At 36.1% G+C, this 20,000-nt stretch overlaps 1 protein-coding gene across 2 annotated transcripts in view; it reads right to left on the minus strand.

Moving 5' to 3' along the window:
• Positions 1 to 20,000, minus strand: part of LOC106872688 (protocadherin gamma-A4) — a 251,571-nt gene that overhangs the window by 149,331 nt on the left and 82,240 nt on the right. The window contains exon 2 of one of the 2 annotated variants that reach the window (XM_052973104.2): positions 19,770 to 19,867. The exons of the other annotated variant lie outside the window; for it this stretch is intronic. The gene's annotated coding sequence lies outside the window, so the exon portion shown is untranslated. The remainder of the gene's footprint in view (positions 1 to 19,769; positions 19,868 to 20,000) is intronic. 2 annotated transcript variants of the gene reach the window in all.

Consider the following 20,000-nt stretch of genomic DNA (forward strand, 5'->3'; position numbering starts at 1 on the left):
TAAACCTCGGCAGAATTTGAACTCGGAATGCAAAGGCAGACGAAAAGCCACTAAGCATTTTTCCCAGCATACGAATGATTCTGCCAGCTCATCACCTTAATAACAATCACAATAATAACAACAACAGTTGCTATAATAATAATTAATTGGTGCAATTGGCACAACATCCAAACTGCTACCAATTATTGGAATTGAGACTTGCATTGTTGACCTGCAGAAAAGTGAAATCCTGTATTTGGCAAGAATCCTTAGAAAAATGTTTAAGATTTGAAGAGAATTGTTGTTTCCAAACCTCAACACAACATCCCTGCTAACTAATATAGCTTGTATAAGTTTTAATAATCATAATTATAATACTAATTCTTTGCGCTGTAGCTTGGAATTGTATGGGAGGAGTTAGTCAATTGCATTGACCCCTGCATCTAACTGCTGCTTTTTTTATCTACCTCAAAAGGATGAAACATAATAGGGTAAAAATTTGATATTAATTAATATCAATTTAATACCAGGAAACCAGCACATTAAAAGAATCAGAAGATTCAGAAACAATTTTGTGAGATCTCAAAAGGATTATTGTATATGTATATATAAAAGAGACCATTAAGTGGACTGCTAATGTGCTAGAAGAAGATCACTTAAAAATTCTCAAAGAAAATTCTTCCTCAAAAGGATGAAAAGTAGTTACCCTTGGCAGAATTGGAATTTAGTAAGTAAAGCTGGAAGAAATGCCAGCAATTTTAGGAGAAGAGGATTATTCAATTAAATGAATTCCAATATTTGACTGGTACCAAATTTCATTGATTCTGAAAGAATGATGGGCAAATTTGATCTCAAAGAGATTTGAACTGAAAATGTTATGTTCTGGATCAAATACCTCATGGCAATTCTTATGATGCTCAAATGTTTCTGCCAGATTGTTGCTTGCAACTAAGTAACAAGCAAGGTGATATTACAAAGACAAATTTCAACAACAGTAGGTGTTTATGTAAAATTAATTATACAAGAAACAGACAATGAGAACAAAACTATATAAAAGGAATTACACAAGATGTTCTGTAGATGGACCTAGGACTAATCGAGGAACTCTACTGATTCAGAAGTTGTCTGGTTACCAAGGGTAAGTGCCCTCATCCAGCTGTCTTCTCTGTTCTATAGGTATAAGCTGAGACTGGCTCCATTCTTGCAAGCAATAATTCAATAAATTTTTGTAGGCACCAATTCAGCAAATTTGCTCATTTAAGAGCAGCAACTTTCTTAACACTTTCACTTTTCACTCTTAGTGGAACTTGAAAATGACAATGTCTATCTTCAGTCCTTTCATCTTTTCCACCATACAACCTTTTTTTATTTTGATATAGCTACATGACAGGAAAACCTCCTTCTCTTCCCTGCCAAAGGAAAGCAGTGGGGTTGTTTCTTATGATGGCTTTCACTTCTAACCAGATTTATTCTACACATTGTGAAAGCTGTTCAATATAACTTGTCAAATTAACAAAGCTCTCTTACTGAACAAGTGTATGCAGAATAACTTTCTCATTCTCCATACCTGCAGAGTTTATCCTGAACTAAGAATGTCTTCTAACCTTCAAAGACTCTTTTAGATCAGTGTTTTGTGTTGGTTTCATAGTGTTAAATGAGTAAGCAATACACCTTCTTTTTTACTTGAAATGATTCTAGTCTCTCTCAGGTACCAATCTCAGAGGATCTGGGGCATATTTCTAATAGATATATGAACAAGTGTAGGAGCCTCTCTACAGTCAGTTGATCTATTAGAAGTAACAGCCGAATTGTCACAAATCCCACTTTACTAATTTAAAACAGTAAAGACACATTAGACAATGTAATCCTAGATATGCAAAAAGACAATTGAGACTGATCTAAGATTAAACAACTACAATACCAGATACATATAAAATTAGGTGTCCTAGGGATTTGAACTTACAACATTTGGATAAGTACTCCAATACTTTATCTACTATGTCATTTTGTTTCAGATTAATGATTTTGTCAGTCAGGCCAATTTCTTTAACACCTCATTGGTGCAGAGTAGCATAGCTGCTTGGGCTCAGATCAGCCCTGATCTGGAAAAATTATGATCAAAAGGTACCAATCTCAGAGGATCTGGGGCATATTTCTCATAGATATATGAACAAGTGTGGGGGACTCTACAATCATTTGATCTATTAGAAGTAACAGCTGAATTGTCACAAATCCCACTTTACTAACTTAAAACAGCAAAGACACATTAGACAATGTAATCCTAGATATATAAAAAGACAATTGAGACTGATCTAAGATTAAACAACTACAATACCAGATGCAATTTCGTTATATTCATAACAAATTCCAAATACAAATCTTGAAAATTTCAATAAACACAGGTACCTCTCCAAGTAAACAAAATTTATATATGGACCCACATATTACAATTTTTACTCATGGAACCTCCTCAAAGCTTCTGTGGACCCCTGGAGGTCCCTGTGGACCCCTGGAGGTCCCTGTGGACCCCAGTTGGGAAACCCTGGTTTAGAGTGTTGCAGATCAGCAATGGGGCCATAGTCACTTGACCTGTTAAAACTAGCAGTCAGACTATCTCATATTACACCAAACTGTCTTATAACAATAAGAACATAGCAGAAAATGTAGTTTTTCTAGATATATAAGTGTGGTAAGCAGTGTGCTTCCTAACCTTATGGTTCTGGGTTCAATCCCACCCTGTGGAACCCTGGGCAAGTGTCTTCTACTATAGCCTTGTGAGTGGATTTGATAGATAGAAACTGAAAGAAGCCTGTCATATATCTGTGTGTGTATGTGTGTGTGTGTGTGTGTGTGTGCATGTGGTCTTTGTGTCTGAATCTTGTGGTTGTCCCAAAACACTGTTTGACAACCGGTGTTGTTTTTACATCCCTGTATCTTAATTAGCAGTTCAGCAAACTAGACTGACAGAATAAATAACTAGCTTAAAACAAATAAGCACTGGGATTGATTAATTCAACTAAAATAATCGAAAGTGATGCCCCAGCATGGCCACAATCTAATGATTGAAACCAAGATAAAGGCAATAAAGAAAGGATACAAAATGACAGACTGATCAAGGCTGGAACATGTTTTAGCATAGGTTTGCTCAAATCAGGGTTGACTTAGAAATAAACAACAAAAACAAAACAACCAAACTACCTGGCATTTTACAGTCTGTTTGCTGCTCTGTCACAAAGTTTTTATCCCTGACCTTATTTGCCTTGCTGCCATAGTGACCAACATTACATCCTACTTGGCCATTGTAACTCTCCACATAAGGTCATACATTTGAAAAGATATGTTACTGGTTTAAAGGTTATTAGTTTTTTTTTTTAATATTTATAGCAGTCTCTGTTGACTTTCTTTATAAGAGCACCATTACCTAAACACTCTCACTACACCCTCTCTGCTACCATTACACAATGAGGTGGTTTGATCATTTAGAAATAGCAGCTGAATCCCCCTTAAATCACACCCTTTTTCCTTCATAGGCATCAAGTTGACAAAAGACTTTTAGAGACTTCTTTGACTGATTGGTTTATCATAGGATTTTTATGGGAAAATATAAAGATGTTTGAGGCACATGGCTTAGTGGTTACAGTGTTGGACTCATGATCGTAAGACTATAGTTTTGATTCTTGGACTGGGTGACGCATTGTATTCTTGAGCAAAACACTTCATTTCACGTTGCTCCAGTCCACTCAGCTGGCAAATATGATGATTCCTGTGATGGACTGGCATACCATCCAGGCGAGAAATATATATTCTGGTTTGCCAGTTTTCCTGGAAAACCAGCCCTATAAGTTTATATGACTCGGGATGGCACTTTACTTTTTTACTTATATTAAGATGGTTTCCTGTTACTTTTTTGTTCAGGCATTTTTCAAGCAAAACACATTCAGTTAGATACAAACAAGTTTGCTACACTCCTTGGGCCTTCTGAGCATAAATACTTGGAACAAAATCTACAAAGCATTATTATGTATAACACTTTGACAATTCCACCAATGCATTGTCATGGGTTCATATATTATTTCATTGACTCCAGAACAATGAAAGTTAAAATTCACCTCATTGAGATTTGAGCTCAGAACATAATGAGTCAGAACATTTTGTCTGGCATTCAAGTGATTTTGCCAATTTACTGCTTAGTCACTCCAAACAGTCTTAAAGGAAGACCACTTATTTCTAATAAAATCCTTTTGAATTGTTTAAGAAAGCCTAAAAGAACTTCTACAAGAGTCTACTAGACTAAGAAAGTCTAAAAGAACTTCTAGAAAAAATTTAACCCTTTAACATTTAACTTGGCCATATTTGTCCTAAAATCATCGGTCTTTATGTTCCGAGTTCAAGTTCCACTGAGGTTGACTTTGCCTTTCATCCTTTCAGGGTCAATAAATTAAGTACCGGTGCTGCTCAATCATGGCTGCAGTCTAATGATTGAAACAAGTAAAAGATAAAAAGATATATATATATACATATATCTATATCTATCTATCTATATATATATATGTATAAGATTCACTCACAAGGCATTGGTCAGTTTTGGGTTATAGTAGAAGATACTTACTCAAAGTACTACACAGAGGTACTGAACCCAAAACCACACAGTTGCAAAGCAAGTATCTTAACCACACAGCCATTTCTGTGCCTCTTAAAATATTTGAAACCACCTCCAACTAAAACCTAGAAAACATTTTAAAATTTCCCCAAACTAACACCATGATGTAATTCCACTCAACTAGTCTAACTTATAACTTCCTTTACTACTGCTTCTGTCAGCCTAGTAGTATCTTTTAATGTAGTCCACTGATCTGAACATCTCATATTGTATGCTGTTAATCCTGTCACAACCTTTACTGCAAGGATAAAAGCTGATAAATTATCAGTAACCAAAATCTGAACAGTGAATCATAGCTAATAATTTAGGGAACAATTTCATTTTCTTTTCCAGGTTCTGGAGAAATGGACTTCATTGCTCTTGGCTTGAGTGCTAAACTAGCTGTTATTTGATTCAATTTGTTGATCGCCAATGTGATAAGGTATATAAAAGTGCAAATTAAATAAAAATTGCAAAGATTATGAAAGATTGGTAACCTTAAATAATATATATATACATATACAAATACATAGACATACACACACATACGCACATGCATACGTTCATACATACTCATATGTGTAAATATGTGTTTGTTTAAGCGTATGCATGTGTGTGCACATGTATTAGCTGTAATTTTAATTTAGCTTCAGGTCAGCTTTGATAGAGCAGACATGTGATCAAAGACATTCCAGCCCTGACCATACCCACTTACTTTTTCAGGTATATGTATTTCAAACTAGATTATTCAATGTGTTTAGTTCCCACTCTATGCTCTTAAAAAATGGCATGGTGAGAGTTCGAGCAAAGCTAGGCCTCTGTTTTCTTATTTATCTATTTATTTAGTAGTTTATTTATTTATTTATCTATCTATCTAGCGGGGTGGAACACCAGGTAGTGTTTTAGCACCATAATATCTGAATGGTTATTGAGATAACTTATCTAGATGCAGTGAAATTCTTTGCGCAGAAATAATGTCCCAAAATATTTAACCCATTATTCAACACATGACTCTTTAACATCAACACAAGAATCCTGTGTTCAAATTATAGAATCATGCAAGAGAGGTGTGCTTGCAGAATTGTTAGCATGCTGAGCAAAATGCTTTGTGGTATTTCATCTATCTTTATATTCTGAGTTCAGATTCTGTCGAGGTTGACTTTTCCTTTTGGGGTTGACGAAATATGTTTCAGGTGAGCACTAGAGTCGATATAATGAACTTACTCTTTCCCCAAAATTTCGGTCTTTGCACCTATAGTTGAAAGGATATTACAGAATCTTATGTAGAAACAGAAAAATCGTTTGTAAGGAGATAGTGTTCTGATTGTCTTTACATTCTGAGTTCAAATTCCGCTGAGTGCGAATTTGCTTTCTCCCTTTCAAGGGTTGATAAATAAGTAGAAGTAAAGTACTGGGGAGTTGATGCAATTGACTAGCCCCCTCCCCTCAAAACCTGTTGGCCCTGTGCCAGAATTTGAAATCATATATAAATTTACTATGACTGAATTTTATTATATAAAAGTGATTTAAATTAAAACTTCCCTCCATATTCTGTGCTAATTCAAGTTCCATACACCAGCTTAATTATGACAAAATTATTTTACTAAATTTCGAAAAGTATTTTCAAAAATAATTGAGACAAAATCAATGTATTTCAACAGAAATATGGTAATGAAAGAGTTGACAAACACTGTAGGAGTTCCATCTACAGAGTTCTTCAAGTACTCTTTCTGTTGCACTTCTATTTGTTTTTGCCATTAAACTGTAACCATGTTGGGAAACTATCTTCAGGGTACTGTCTTCAGAGGATTTTAAATGGTCATACTGCCCCTATTTTGCCAGCAATTAGTTCGGTGTAATACTTATTTTATTAGTATTAGTATATGCTTATAAAATCACTAAGTTACATTTTTTTTTTTTTTTGCATGGTGAATGATGGAACTCAGTACATTGGTTTACACCAGTGTAAAAAGACATATAGCCACATTGTGCTTCCCAACCACACATAGTTCTGGGTTCAGTCCCAATGGATGGCACCTTAGGGAAATGTCTTCTACTATAGCCTCAGGCCGACCAAAGCCAAATGAGTGGATTTAGTAGACAGCAACTGAAAGAAGCTCATCATATGTGTGTGTGTGTGTGGGAGGTGTCTTAGAGTCAGTGTTTGCCCCTCCCCCAACATTACTTGACAGCTGACGTTGGTGTGTTTATGTCTCCGTAACTTAGCAGTTCAGCAATAGAGACTGTTAGAATAAGTACTAGGCTTACAAAGAATAAGCCCCAGAGTCAATTTCTTTGACTAAAAAAATCCTTTAAAACAATGTTCCAGCATGGCCACAGTCAAATGACTGAAACAAAATACCTTATATCACCGTCATCATCATCATCATTGTAATAATAATCATTGTCATCGTGATCAATATCATCATTGTTCTAATGTCCACATTCCCATGCTTGCATGGATTTGACAGAACATTGTTGAGGCAGGTTTTCCATGGCTAGATGCTTGCCCTGTTGCTATGACTTAGCAGTTTGGCAAAAAATATCAACAGAATAAGTGCCAGACTTAGAATATGTACAAAGGTTGAGTTATATGACTAAAAACTCTTGTATGTAGTGCCCAGCATGGCCAAAGTCCAATAACTGAAATAACTAAAAGCTAAAAGATAGAAGATAACCGCTAATATTTATGATGTATAAGATAGTACTTCCCAGATTATTCACAGAGATTTCTACATAAATTTGATTTACATTTCTAGCCATGTTTTAATTTACTGGAATAACACTTGAGTAAAATTATGATAACATAACAATTGAACTGAAAATGTCATGTACAGGCAGTTATGGTGGAAGGGAGGTGCTTTAAGTCATGTAGAAGTCTTCTTATTCTTCTTCATTTTCATCTTTTTCTAATGAAAATAAAACTTATAAATAAACAAATAAAAATCATAAATGATGAGATTATTTCAGAGAAAAATGGGGAGAGGTGCCAAGAGAACAAACAATAGAAGGCAAAGTAGGAAATTCAACTCAGTAATTTAAGTAACAGTGGGATTGTGTTTCAGGGGAAAGAAGAGTCTGTTAGAGAGAAGTATGAGAAAATGCTTAAAATGATAATAATAATAATAATAATAATAATAATAATAATACTACTAATAATAATAATGATGATGAGGATAATAATAATAATGATAATAAAAATTGAACAAAAAAAAATGGGGTGCTGGAAGAGTGTGAACGATTTTGTGTTCAATAGGACTTATTTCTATAGAGATACTAATTTTAACCATTTTGGAATGTTAAATATTTCACAATTTTTGGATCAAATTTATGGCAGGGATTGTTTTTCCAAATGAGAAGAAATATGTGTAATTTGTGGCCAACTTATTAAATGCATTTGTTGTTTTTCTTTTAAAAATATTCAATGCTGTTTTTCTGTTTTTTTTTTTGTTTTCTTTTCTTCCTAGTTTTGTTTCGGATGATGTAAAAATGTTTTGTGATAATTTCCAGTATTTTAAGATAAGTCACAACCTTTACAGTTAAATCAATGTGTAAGAAGCAGATAAGCATGATGTCTTATTGTTCAAGATTAATTTTCAATGCATAGTACCCTCATCAGCTGTATATCTATAATCATACTGAATCTTTCATCTTTAAGTTCAACGAAAATATAGGTCATATACAATCAATATTGATTTAATCAGTTTCTTGCAGAAATTTGCATGCTACGTATAATGCAAAGCATGCTACAGAAACTCTAAGCAATCTACATATTCAATGAACATGCCATCTAAAAACTAAATGCACTGCCTCAAAAGGCAGCTTTCCAATGTAAAATATAAGCAAGCTATCTGCAAACTAAACATTCTACCAAAATAGCAATAGTATACCAAAATGTAAAAATAATAAAATGAATAGAAAATCAAAACGTAAAAAGCCCCTCCTCCTCCTCCTCCCTTTCCCTCCAAATAACCCTGCTTAAATAACCATATACTTTCCAGTTTCTTTATATCTCAATACTAAAAATATTAACTAATCTCACTTAAAAAATCGTATAAGTCACTTCCCTTGGACAATGATACAAAAGTATCACAATCCACAGTGTTTGTATGCGGGGCCGGATTAAGACTCATAAAGGCCCTAAGCACTTTAAAGATTTTGGTTCCCCCACATATATGTGAGTCAATATATAAACAATAAAAGCCATAAAATAAATTTTTATTTTTTTTAAATGAGAAAAAACTAACAGTAAGATGGGAAATAATGTTTATTCTTATATACTTCCACTTTATTTATATTTGAAAGGTTTTCTCCTTTCTTTTAAATTGCAAAATCTTTAATCAGAATCTCACTATGACACCATGAACACTCAGAAATTATATTTCTGATCATACAGGGTGTCCACAAAGTCTGGGTACGTGGGGATTAACACATACCATAAGAAATTATTATTTCTTATATTTAATTGTTTGTTATGATTTTATTTACTCCGTGTACCCAGACTTTGTGGACACCCTGTATAAACCACTTTGAATATCCTTTTCTACTCTAGGCACAAGGCCTGAAATTTGGGGGAGGGGTCCAGTTGATAAGATTGACCCCAGTACACAACTGGTACTTAATTTATTGACCCTGAAAGGATGAATGGCAAAGTCGACCTCGGCGGAATTTGAATTCAGAACCACTTCAGATATTATTGTAGCAAGTTTAGGTGTGATTTATTTTGTCCCATAAACCATTTATCATTTCTGTGATGCCCTCCCTTCCTGTGATGCACTAAACACGTGCTTATTTTGCTTAGTAATTAATACAGCAGTGATTGTATAACACCCAATATTTCTGTTGGAACCAGGGCAGTGAGCTGGTGGGATCATTAGTACACTGGGCAAAATGCTTAAAGGTATTTTGTTCATCTTTATGTTCTGAGTTCAAATTCCACCGAAGCTGACTTTGCCTTTCATCCTTTTGGGGTCAATAAAATAAGTATCAGCTGAGCAATGGGGTTGAGCTAAATGACTTAATCCCTTTCTTGAATGTGCTCACCTTGTGCCAAAATTTGAAATCAATATTTCTGTTGGAATCAAGGAGGTGAAATGACAGAGTTGGTAGGCCAGGGAAAATGCTTAGCGACATTTCATCCGTCTTTATGTTTTGAGTTCAAATTCTGCCAAGGTCGACTTTGCCTTTCATCCTTTCAGGGTCGATAAAATAAGTACCAGCTGAGCAGTGGGGTCAGTCTAATCGACCTACTCCCTACCTTGAACTTGCAGGTCTTACACTAAAATTTACAATCAATACTTCTGTTGGAACCAAGATGGCAAACTGTCAGACTCATTATCGCTGGGCAAAATGCTTAGTGGTATTTCATGTCTTTATGAAGACAATATTTCTGTTGGAACCTACCAGTGGTAACCAGAGTGAGAAATCTGTCATATATCATTAGACTTTACAGAAAATACCACCCTTTTAATTCTGAACTGTTTTTGGCATGTATATTATTGATGTGAAAAAAAAAAAAAAAAAAGAAAGATGGCACAAATTCCATAACTCTTTAGATTATTTTCTTGTAATGCACTGTGAGCGAAATTTGGCAAATTGAAAATGTACAGAAATTCATTATATATACATATATAAAGACATACATACATACATACATACATTCATATATACCATCATTATCATCATCATCATCATTGTTTAACATCTATCTTTCATGCATGGGTAGGATGGTTGACAGGAGCTGGCTAGTCTTATATATATATATATATATATATATATGATAGATCGCTGACCACTACATTTATATTTTTTTTCTCCTTGTTTCTCTCCTTATTTCTTTCTGTGTTCCTTTCAGTTGAAGAGCGTAGCTCGAAACGTCAAAGACTTTCTCTATTCCCAAGTGTTAAACTAATACATCCATTTGTTGTTTACACCACCTGTCTTCGTCTGTTGTTTTTTTTCGTAAATTCTCCCATATATATATATATATATATATATGCTCCGTTGGATGTGTAATGTCAATGTGAATACCCGTCAGAGTGTAAGTATCTTGAGAGAAAAGCTGAACATTAGAAGCATCAGTTGTGGTGTGCAAGAGAGACGATTGCGCTGGTATGGACATGTGGTGAGAATGGATGAGGATAGCTGCGTGAAAAAGTGCCACACCCTAACAGTTGAGGGAACCCGTGGAAGAGGTAGGCCCAGGAAGACCTGGGCTGAGGTGGTGAGGCAAGACCTTCGTACATTGGGCCTCACCGAGGCGATGACTACTGACCGAGACCTTTGGAAATGTGCTGTGCGTGAGAAGACCCGGCAAGCCAAGTAAGATCGTTGCCAGTGCCCCTGGACTGGTTCTTGTGCGGGTGGCACATGAGATGCACCATTTTGAGCGTGGCCATTGCCAGTACCACCTGACTGGCTCCCATAGGATTTTCGAGCGAGATCGTTGCCAGTGCCCCTGGACTGGCTTGTGCGGGTGGCACATAAAAGACACCATTTTGAGCGTGGCCGTTTTCGTGCTGGTGACACATAAAAGCACCCACTACACTCTCTGAGTGGTTGGCGTTAGGAAGGGCATCCAGCTGTAGAAACTCTCCCAAATTAGACTGGAGCCTGGTGTTGCCATCCGGTTTCACCAGTCCTCAGTCAAATCGTCCAACCCATGCTAGCATGGAAAGCGGACGTTAAACGATGATGATGATGATATATATATATATATATATCATCAAGTCATCAAGCCTAATGCAAGAAAGAAGAGGCTGCTTGTGAAACTCTAATGAACTTAGAAAACTAAAAGTGTGTGACTTGAGTTCACAAGAGCTCTGTGCCTACAGGTGCCTACAGGTATGTGCCAGAGGATTAAAATAACCAGATAAGAGAAAATTATTTTAGGACCTGGTGATGTGACACACACAAGTTTTATCCAATGTTATAATACAAACCAGCAACTCTTCAGCTGATAGACTGGCATTGTATGGACTCACTTTAATACTAGAGAGAAGTTAAGATAAAAGGAAAGACAAGAAAAATCTGAACTCTAATACAGTAAATAACCAAACTTGATATTTTTCTACTAATTTGCTAAAGTGAATATAGTTGTCTCTCACAATGAGTTTGATTTTGTAGCAAGTATCATGTTTTTGCTACTCACTTTTGGTGACAATGTCTTTGCAAGTAATCATAAATACACTCTCAGCCACCAAACTCTTGAGTTAGCCAAACATTAATGATGAGATAGCTGGAAGGAGAGAGAGCTCTATCAGTGCTTAGCTGGTACTAGATTTCAGGTGAAATTCCTGCCATCCAACCATTTTCTTCACCAACTTTTCCACCCACTATTCCTCTACAGGTCCCACTGTTCTCCACCCACTACTCTTCTACAGGTCCCACTGTTGTCCACCCACTATTCCTCTATAGGTCCCATTGTTCTCCACCCACTACTCTTCTACAGGTCCCACTGTTGTCCACCCACTTTTCCTCTACAGGTCCCACTGTTCTCCATCCCCTACACCTCTACATGTCCCACTGTTTTCCACCCACTATTCCTCTACAGGTCCCACTGATTTCAACCCACTATTCCTTTACAGGTCCCATTATTCTCCACCCATTATTCCTCTGTAAGTCCCATTATTCTCCATCCACTATTCCTCTACAGGTCCCACTATTCTCCACCCACTATTCTTCTATAGGTCCCACTATTCCTCTAGAGGTCCCACTATTCTCCACTCACTATTCCGCTACAGGTCCCACTGTTCTCCACTCAATATTCTCTTCAGGTCCCACTATTCTCCACCCACTATTTCTCTGCAGGTCCCACTATTCTCCACTCACTATTCCGCTACAGGTCCCACTGTTCTCCACCCAATATTCTCTTCAGGTCCCACTATTCTCCACCCACTATTTCTCTACAGGTCCCACTGTTGTTCACCCACCATTCCTCTTCAGGTCCCACTATTCCTCTACAGGTCCCACTGTTCTCCACCCACTATTCCGCTACATGTCCCACTGTTCTCCATCCCCTACACCTCTACATGTCCCACTATTCTCCACCCACTATTCCTCTATAGGTCCCAATCAAACTGGCATGCCATCAGTTATGACAACGAGAGTTCCAGTTGATCCAATCAACAAAACAACTGAGCATTCCACAAACATGTGTATCCTTAACACGGTTCTCAAGGAAATTAAGTATGATACAGAGTGTGACAAGGCTGCTCCTTTGAAATACAGGTACTACACATTTTTGCCAGCTGAATGGACTGGAGCAATGTAAAATAAAGTGTCTTGCTCAAGGACACAATGTAACACTGGGAATTGAACTCATGACCTTATGATCATGCACTTGATAGTCTAACCACTAAGCTGCGCACCTTAACAAGGTCACAATCAGAAGTAAGCATTATTTACAATTTATTGCTAGATTCCCAAGTGTGAGCAATTATGATTATGGATACTGTTCAACCATTTCATTTTTGGTCTGCCCTAGGTCTCCAGCCAATTGGCTTGGCTTCTACAATCTGTTTAGTGATTCTTTCCTGAGACTTTCTGGCCACATGTCTGTAGTACCAAAACTGTGAACTCTCAATTACTACATCTCTCAAAGATTTTCATTCTAGCCTCATCAATTTCTCCCCAAAATTCTGATTAACTTCAGTTTCCTTATGACATCTCTCATACTTTATCCTCTCAGTCTTCCTTATAGAAGACTGGCAGGTGAATATACCCAAGGTCACCTGCTACATAGAAAATTGGTAGCAAAATGGGAACTATCGTACTTTATGTAGAAAACCAAGACATTTTCATCATCATCATCGTTTAATGTCCGCTTTCCATGCTAGCATGGGTTGGACGATTTGACTGAGGACTGGTGAAACCGGATGGCAACACCAGGCTCCAATCTAATTTGACAGAGTTTTAGTTAATTAAAATGCTATAACTCAGTACATAAAGTTAGTACCCAGTTTATTAACAATATTTTACCATTTAGATTGGCCATATCAGGCTCAAATATTCTGCCTGATTTATGTTCAAAGTGGCCAGATCCAGCCTCACACACCTACTTCACAATGTCATTCTAAAAATAAACAATTACTTCAGAGAAATCTCAAAGTTAAAAGATAATACATGATTAATTCAAAGCAATGTGAATAAATAAGCAACCAGCCCCCAATAAACCCAAAAGTGGAATTTACAGATAGTGATTACAACAAATCTCAATGGTTAAACTAGAGGATGAAGTGGGTTATGCATGAAGGACATGCTAGAAAAAGCACCACTCAAAAGTATAACTAGGTCAGCAGCAGTCCATTGCAGTTTCATAACTGGATCCTCATTGTCTTATTCTATATGTGTTGCAGAGGAAGGTCATAGAATCAAGTGTGTGGATCATTTCCTGGAAAGTTAAGGTCCTCTCTAAACAAATTCATGCCATTGGCACTTTTACTTTCTTTTAAAGAAAATATTCAACCAAGAACTCTGAATGCTGAAGGATCAATTCTTCCATTTATGTATTTTGGTTTGCAAGATCCATAATGTGAAATCATGTGTTGAAACAAACATTTTTATATTTCAGGGCGGACATTTTTTCTTTTCTTTGCCACATAAGCACATACACAGTATATTCGCTCTTCACTTCAGCTTTATTATTGTTCTTATTTTAGAGACCCTCATCTGAACTCATTTACTACACATCCTGTGACCTCTTCAACAGCTCTTCATCCCACGGGTCTCCACCTGTCCTGTTTTTCTAGAAAGACAGAATAGACTAAACAGAACAAGAGGAGACATGTGATGGAGACTTGCTGAAGAGGTCACAAAATGTGTGATGAAAGATTTTAGACGAAGGTCACTAAAATAAGAACAATAATAAAGCTAAAGTGAAGAATAAATATACAGTGCATGCATTTAATTGACAAAAAAAAAAAAAAGAAAATGATCATCCTGAAATATAACATCAGGACAATTCTTCTTTATAACTAATCTCTCTGGAACTCACTTGCCGACGAAATATTCTTCTCTAACAATACATACATATGCCCCAGGCCTAATCTCCACTTTTTAGGAAGGGTAGCCACAAGACACACACCAGACATTCCATTCATTTCCCAGCTCAAAGAGGCAAACCCTGTCTTATGCTTGGGTCAAGGCACAGAACGCAACTCCCAATATCAGCAGTGTGGCCTGACAGCATATGCTGGTTTACCCCCGCTGCATCATGCTGGTTCTGTACCCCTTTAAGCAACGTCAAATTCACTCATCCATCCACAAACACTCTCCAAGCATTCCTATCATCTATAAACTTTCTTGCCTCTCTCACTCCAACACCTGTAACCACCAAAGCTTTCCTCACTCCACCTATCCACACAAACTGAGGCTAGCCTCTGGTTCTGCTGTCTACCACTTCAGCCTTCATCACCCACCTTATCATCCACTCCTCATCCATCATCTTCATATAGCCAGCCTCAACAGTTGTCTATCCATTTTGGTTGTTAGTCTTTCTCTCATTCCTGCTCACCTCCTCATTCCTCATCCTGTCCATCCATGTCACACCAACCATAGCCCACAAACATCTCATCTCAAACATATCTAACTATAGTCCTGCCAAAATTCAAAATTTGCATGAACCACACTAGCAACAAATGGTTAGGAGAGTTTTTTTATTTCTTCATATTTCCATCAATGTTGACCACTTCCATTTTGTTCAAAAGGTTCTTAAATTTTCTTTATAAATATGGCTGAGGAGTTTATTTCATTGTCTCACAGTTCTTACTCAATTCTATTATGTGGAAACATAGGAAAGTATCTCCTACTAGAGCCTCATGTTAACTAATTTCTGACTTAGTATGTGCATATGCATGTGTCTGTGTGTGTTTATGTGTGCATGTGTGTGTGTGTGTCTATACACAAACACATTCACACATGCATATGTACATATACACATGCACATACACAGACACACACATATACATGCATGCACGCACATATATACATATACATACATACATATATACATACGAATATACATACGTGCATACATATATCTATGCATATCTATGACATTCTGTGGTGCACTAGTGGCCTATAAATGCACTACTGCATCACAAATTGAATCACTGCCCTTATGTATTAAAGAAATATTTTTTAAAATATAAAGAATACATGGAGTGGTCATGGAGGGAATGCCTCTAATCATTAGTCTACAGAATTTGGAGCTAAGCAGCAGCAACAACGATGAAAATCAAAACTTAATATTTCACCAATAATAGTCAATACATTTCACACCAATGTTCACCATCACCACTGCTACCCCCCCACCACCACCACTACCACCACCACTGCTGATATCACAGTAACAACCACCACAACCACAACCACTTCCACCATCACCACTACCACCACCACTACCACTGTCACCACTGCCACCATCACCACCACCACCACCACCACCACTACTAAAATCATCACTACCACAACTGCAACCATCGCTGCAACCCACTATTTAAACACCCATCCACCCACCCACCACCAAGACCACCGCCACCACCACCGTCACCACTACCACCACCATCATACCATTACCACTACTACAACTAACACTACCACTATCACAGCCAGTACCACCACCAACACCACTACCACCACCACCACCATCATACCATCACCACTACTACAACTAACACTACCACTACCACCACCACCACCACCATCATACCATCACCACTACTACAACTAACACTACCACTACCACAGCCAGTACCACCACCAACAACAATACAAACCACCACCACCACCACCACCACAACCACCACAACCACCACCACCACTGCAGTATTACCAACACTTACACTTTTGATCGCATACTTCAGCAGATATTTTGACACATTTTGTACAAATCGAATTCCTTCTCCCTTAAAAATCCTATCAATATCCCAGACATCTGCCTCGGCTTGTGTCACAGTGTTACAGGGTAAACTGGTGTGGAATTCTCCCATTGCTCTTTCAGGTAGAAAGAAAGTGGATGATGTTTGCAGAGGAATGAATGTACAAAGAGAAGTATGGGGTGGTTGTGATGATGATGGTGGTGGTGGTTGGGATGGGTTGTGGAGAAAAGCATTTCTGTCTTTTCTCAAGGGTATTAACTGCAGAGTAGTGAGGCTGATGTGAAGAAGTAGTTAGAATGAGGAACTGAAATTGTGTCACAGAAAATAGCTTGGTATGTATGTGTGTTGTGTGTGTGTGTGTGTGTTTATATATATATATATATATATATAAACACACAACACACACACCACCACCACCCACTACCACCACTACCACCACCACCACCAACAACAATACAAACCACCACACACACCACACACACACACACACACACACACACACACACATATATACACACTCACATATATATATATATATATACATACAGATATATATACACATATATATATATATATATATATATATATATATATATATATACACACACACACACACACACATATATATATATATATATATATACATACAGATATATATAAATACACATATATATATACATGTGGATTTGGTAGCTAGAAACTGAAAGAAGCCTGTATATATATATATATATGCATGTGTGTGTGTGTGTGTATCAATGTAGGTATGTGTGTATGTATGTATATTTTATCTTTTACTTGTTTCAGTGATTAGACTGCAACCATGCTGGGGCATTACCTAGAAGGGTTTTAGATGAATGAATTGATCTCAGTATTTATTCTATTAAAGCATCATACTTATTCTATTCATCTCCTGCACTGAAGTTACAGCGAACATAAACAAACAAACACTGATTGTCAATCAGTGTTGTTAGGGAGCTAATACAAAGACACACATTTAGATATAAACTTATATATACATATACAGATTAGCATATATATATATATATATATATATATATATATATATTCAATTGGAGGATATGCTGGCCTTGTGAAGGGATGGTTGCATCCAAGGAAATACTGGTTCAATACCTAGTATTGTTGGGGAATGAAATTCCTTTGAAACAATAGGTATATATTAAGCGTATAGTTTATATCCAGTTAAAAAAAGAAAAGGAAATGGATATAAGGAAGTTATGAAATGAATTGATAGGTCCACATATAACATCTCATGGTACATCATTTCTTTTTCTGAGGAAATTATAGTCATGTCACATAAATGCAAATTTAATGTACAAATTTGTAATTAAATCATTGAGTATTAATTGAAACGGCTGTAAGAAGCGAAGATGACTAATTTGTTAATAATAAATTATTGTTAACTTCCTTATCTCCATTTTCTTTTCTTCTTTTAACTGGTCATAAACTATATATATAAACTATTAATATATATATATATCTATATATCTATATATATATATATATATATATATATATATACACACCCATATATATACATATGTATATACATATGTATATACATATACACAGATTTACATAGATATATATATCATTATTCAGTTTTATTTCAAGATTTCTTGTCAATAGAGGAAGTGTTGGTTTCTAACCAAGATCGAAGCCTCCTTTATTAGAATTTCACCAGCATCAACAGGGTATTTTTGTATGTATGTATACATGCAGATTTGTATGTTTTGCTTCATGTATGTATTCTCATGCATATAGTTGCAAATTTAGACATGCTCATAAATACTTAAATGATAAACTTCTGGGATGTTTTACAAACTTTTACAGTTCCAGTGATAGATTAGATTTGTAGTTTTCAAACCAGCTATTACCTTTCTGGTTTTGAGAAGCCTAATTTTTCAAGATTAGTATTTAGGCAGTGTGTTACATATGCCTCAATAATTACTGGTATATACTTGAACTTGTAATCTGAATGTACGTATGTATGTATCTACGTATGTATGTAATGTATGTATGCATATATGTATATGTGCGTTTATGTTTTTGTTATATCTGTCTTGTCTAGGTTTCAAGGAAGTTTCTCCATTTGACCTGACAATCAGACCTAAACTATCTCCCCTGATTCATATCCATATAGATAGTAGAGGGTTTACAGCCCTCTACTGTCCCTTTCAGTATTATGTGGCATGCAAAGTTCTTGAAACTTTGGGGTAAAAAAGTGTACACGTTTCAAACTTTCAGCATCAGTCATTGTACTTACTGTGGAACACTGATGAGGTGAAGTGCAAGATTGCATAATATTTCTTCAATGTTTATGCAACTATTATGACATTTTGGTGAAACATGTGAATGCTCTATAAAGCATTGAATACCACACCTGTTTTCACGATATATGTATATACATACATATATATATATATATATATATATATATGTATGTATATGTTTGTGTGTATAAACAAACATATACATATATATCTGTATGTATATGCATATATACACATACATACACACACACATATCTGTATATTCACACATACATGGCTAGTTTAGGCACAAGCACTCACACTCGCACTCACACATGCACTACCCCCACTCACACTTCATACACAAGCATGCATGTACTCACACACACACATTTATATGTATTTATGTATATGTGCACGTACATATATACATGTACATATTCATGCATGTACAAAAATTTGAAAGAATCTAAATAGCTCAATACTGATTCACTTCTTTCTTATTTCTTAAGTCTGCATTACTGGAAGATTCCACATGAAAAAAAAAAAATTGCATGCAGGCATGATTATATTACTGTATGTTTACAGAATCCTTAGGGCACAGTTTTTTTTCTTTTTCTGTAGGGTGGATGGGTATGTGTGTATAATACATGCTTACTATTCCCCCAAGGCAGCTTTGATACCAAAGGCATTGAACCCTTCACTTGTATTTAAATTTGAAACTATCTAGTGAAGAAATCCCTAAAATTCCATACGAAACCGAAAAAGAAAATAAATAACAATAAATGAATAAATAAAATAAATAATTATTCAAATAAAAAAGAGAAACAATTTCTTAAACCTTAGGGTTAAACAGTAATTTAATATAAGTTGCATACCTATAAATTTGTATAATTATTTTTTTCTGTGTGAATGCACTCCCTGGGTTCTCATATGTGTATAGTTAACCCCTCCCAAGTGCTCAGAAGGTTTTCCCACCCATTTCTAAGTAGTTGCTCTTACCTGCAAGAAATAACAGCTAAATCTTTCTCGAATCTCACGTTACCAGTGTCTTGCAAAAATGGGATACATTGGATGTTATAGTCCTAGATACACTATGCCTGAAAAATAAGACAAATTGTCATGGTTTGAATCGCATTGATTATCATTCAGTTCAATTAAGGCTGACTTCTGGTTAAATAACAACAACAAAAACAACTTTAATTTGCTCAACCCAATGAAGAACCCACTTTT

This window comes from Octopus bimaculoides, chromosome 14, assembly GCF_046866305.1.
Source record: "Octopus bimaculoides isolate indiv1 chromosome 14, ASM4686630v1, whole genome shotgun sequence".
In the NCBI taxonomy this organism is placed as follows: Eukaryota; Metazoa; Mollusca; class Cephalopoda; order Octopoda; family Octopodidae; genus Octopus; species Octopus bimaculoides.